A 4,618-nucleotide genomic window follows, 5' to 3' on the forward strand; every position below is an offset into this window, starting at 1 on the left:
ATCAATGGCTGGCTTTATCAATGCCCGGCTTTATCAATGGCTGGCTTTATCAATGGCTGGCTTTATCAATGCCTGGCTTTATCAATGGCTGGCTTTATCAATGGCTGGCTTTATCAATGGCTGGTTTATCAATGACTGGCTTTATCAATGTCTCATTACAATATTATATTCATATATTGTGTGTTCAGTGAGGCTTTTTCTTTAATATTTCATACTTATTCTCTGACCGCTTAATCCTTTCGACTATTCTAAACTAATCTATACCTGTTTCTGCGTAATTTTTCCCCTGGGTATGGATGGTCAGGTTCTTGTTGTTGGCTCCCCCCCCCCTTTGTTTCTCTTAGTCTGGTGTAGGCAACCACCTTGTTCGGCCGAAACGTTCATCTCCCTTTTCCATTTTCCATTTCTCTGTGGATTTTCCGCATACAAATGATCAGTGTTTCGTGATCATCAATTGTATATATATATATATATATATATATATATATATATATATATATATATATATATATATATATATATATATATATATATATATATATATATATATATATATATATATATGTCGTACCTAGTAGCCAGAACGCACTTCTCAGCCTACTATGCAAGGCCCGATTTGCCTAATAAGCCAAGTTTTCCTGAATTAATATATTTTCTCTAATTTTTTTCTTATGAAATGATAAAGCTACCCATTTCATTATGTATAAGGTCAATTTTTTTTATTGGAGTTAAAATTAACTTAGATATATGACCGAACCTAACCAACCCTACCTAACCTAACCTATCTTTATAGGCTAGGTTAGGTTAGGTAGCCGAAAAAGTTAGGTTAGGTTAGGTTAGGTAGGTTAGGTAGTCGAAAAAACATTAATTCATGAAAACTTGGCTTATTAGGCAAATCGGGCCTTGAATAGTAGGCTGAGAAGTGCGTTCTGGCTACTAGGTACGACATATATATATATATATATATATATATATATATATATATATATATATATATATATATATATATATATATATATATATATATATATATATATATATTAGTTGATTTTATACCCGCACTGGGTCAGGTGATAATACAATAAAGGTGAAAACATGGGGGGATACATAAGGGATAAATGTGAGGTGAAACATAGAGGCTGCAGAAGGCTTATTGGCCCATACGAGGCAGCTCCTATCTAAACACAAAGATTAATCCAGTGTAATTGGCCTATTATGTTGGACATTGTCTTCTGTGTTGGCATCGATATGTTCTTGTCTTGTCCTTACTCTCATGGTGGGTAGAGTAAATAGTTCCGTGATTTGGGTGTTCATGGTAGGTTAGTCAACCTAGTCCTAGGTTCCTAGGAATCACATGAGACAAGCCCATGTCATTACTCTAACCAGAGAAATGTTGAACAAGAATACCTGCATAATAGACAAAACCCAAGATTCAAGAAGATTACAAATTCTTGAGGCAATTCACATAAGAATAGAGCGACCTACCATGAACACCCAAATCACGGAACTATTTACTCTACCCACCATGAGAGTAAGGACAAGACAAGAACATATCGATGCCAACACAGAAGACAATGTCCAACATAATAGGCCAATTACACTGGATTAATCTTTGTGTTTAGATAGGAGCTGCCTCGTATGGGCCAATAAGCCTTCTGCAGCCTCTATGTTTCACCTCACATTTATCCCTTATGTATCCCCCCATGTTTTCACCTTTATTGTATATATATATATATATATATATATATATATATATATATATATATATATATATATATATATATATATATATATATATATATATTTATATATATATATATATATATATAACATTTGTTGTTGAATATGACCGAAAGATTAATGATTCTAATGCGAATCTTCCCAATAATTCTTACGTTTTTCTTCACTGTCGAGGAACGTTGAAAAATTAATTCTCCAAAATAAATTTTTACACTATTATAGTCTGACGCCAAGGGATGCGTTTCGTAAGGTACACCTTATATTTTCACAGACAATTTTACCGTGTTGCTACTGATTAAGATTCGGCTATTCGGAAAAAAAAGTTCCATGTAGCACGGGCTATGGTGAGCCCGTAGTGGACTTACCTGGCACAGGAGCGGGGTTTACCGTGTTTAATATCGGATCATATACTCATTGAGTGAGGTGGTGGATGAATGAAACAACATCGGGGTATTAATTGGGTATTAAATGTATCAGTGAATAAAGAGATCAAGGAGTATCAATGAATACATGGATCAAGGGGGATCAATGAATAAATGGATCAAGGGGGATCAATGAATAAATGGATCAAGGGGGATCAATGAATAAATGGATCAAGGGGGAACAATGAATAAATGGATCAAGGGGGATCAATGAATAAATGGATCAAGGAATAATGCTGAATAAATATTCAGGGGGATATTAGTAGGGTCATTGGATACTGTGTCTGCGTTTGGTCTGGGTCTTGAAGTGGGAAGAATGTAATTATGTGTTAGCTAGTTGTTGATTACTGGTCTGGACTTCTTAATATGTTGCGCCTCACTGATGACCAGTCTCCTGCTGTCGTTATATATGTCGATTATTTCAGTGTTGCTTCTTAAGATGTCTCTGGTGTGTGAGATTACATGTTCCTATACAGAGCCCTGTTGTTTGTGCATTGTTAATCTCCTAGAATGAGACGTTGTTGTCTTGCCTATATACTGAGATCGTTGGGGGCTGACAGTCCCAAAATGAGCAGGTGAAGGCATAGACGACGTTAATCTCTTGGGGTTTTGCTTCGTGTCTGGAGAGTTTTTCATAAGAAAGTTTTCGGTCTTCTTGTTTTAGTAGTAAATTGTTAATTGCATCTTCTGATTGGTTTCTGTAGAGATAACGGTCCTTTCAATAATATCCGTCAGGACTCTTTCCTCAGTTTTATAGGCCGTGGAAAAGAAGTTCTTGTAAAACAATCTAATAGTGAGTACAGGTGTTGTGTTGGTTGTTTCTTCAGAGGTTGTATGGCGTGTCGCCTCTCTTTTACTGACGTCTTCAACATAACCGTTAATAACACACCAACATTAACAACCAAGGACCATAACACACCAACAATAACAACCAAGGACCATAACACACCAACATTAAAACCATGGACCATAACGCACCAACATTAACAACCATGGACCATAACACACCAACATTAACAACCATGAACCATAACACACCAACATTAACAACCAAGAACTATAACACACCAACATTAACAACCAAGAACTATAACACACCAACATTAACAACCAAGAACTATAACACACCAACATTAACAACCAAGAACTATAACACACCAACATTAACAACCATGAACCATAACACACCAACATTAACAACCAAGAACTATAACACACCAACATTAACAACTGTTACGGACCCGGATCCAGCGTCCGAGCACGGAGCAGTGACGACCGCGCCATCTGTGGGTCAGCTCCCGAAACCCCCCCCCCCAAATGGACGACGACACCTGGCGAGGACGAAGTGTACTGGCCACAAGGGCCAGTTTCCAGTCCTGTTCAACTCACAACACCGCCGCTGCTGACCTCTGGTGAGGTGGTGCTCAGACGACAGCGCCATCTATGGAGTGGATATGTATGCGTTTGTGGATATGGGCGTTTGTGTCTGAGCCCGTAAGTGAGGTGCTTTAGTGTGTCCCTGTTATTGATGACGTGTCTGCTTACAGAGTCGACCTGGGACTGCTGTAAGGGAAGTTGAGTGAGTCTACCCAAGGCAGCCGTCCCCATACCAAGTGCTTTGCTGCAGCAGCTGTGAGTCGCCTCCCGGAGAAACACTGTGGTGTTACCCTGCCAGTGAAGTGGCAGTTGAAGGATTGTCGTACCCGGGACCGACTGGTGGAGACGATTGACCACTGGGGTATTGTGGACAGGAGAGTGATCTGTGGTATCACACGAGGCTCCTGACTAGGGCGCTACCCTAGTATCGCTTGTGGAGTGGCCTGAACAGCGTTGTTGATCCGGAACCTGCCAGCAGTCTGCTGGACTCGTGGTTGACGGCCTCCACGGCGGTGCCCCCAGTGGAACTGTGTTTTGGCTGGCCTGTGGCCGGGGTAGACTCAGCTTCTCGAAGGATTCGTCGAGAGGCCACGAGAGCACCGAGGACTTGGCACCTGGCACCGAGAGGATCCAGCGTCTTCAGGAGAAGACGACCGTGCATATACTTCCCCTGTGTAGTGTTAATACCCCTCCCCCTGTGTAACTTTTATATATTACTTATTGGTGAAGGTAATTATAATCTTAAGTTTTTGCCTTTCTTTCCCTTCCCCTTTTATTTTACTTGCGTCACGGATCTCATCCCTTGAAAGCCACTACTGGCTTGGGGCCGGATACCCTTCCTCTAATAACATCAGAGTACGAACCCAGTTGCGACCCGAGAGGGCCGTAACAACAACCAAGAACCATAACACACCAACATTAACAACCATGGACCATAACACACCAACATTAACAACCATGGACCATAACACACCAACATTAACAACCAAGGACCATAACACACCAACATTAACAACCAAGGACCATAACACACCAACATTAACAACCATGGACCATAACACACCAACATTAACAACCAT

The sequence above is a fragment of the Procambarus clarkii genome, chromosome 24, assembly GCF_040958095.1.
Source record: "Procambarus clarkii isolate CNS0578487 chromosome 24, FALCON_Pclarkii_2.0, whole genome shotgun sequence".
Classification (NCBI taxonomy): Eukaryota; Metazoa; Arthropoda; class Malacostraca; order Decapoda; family Cambaridae; genus Procambarus; species Procambarus clarkii.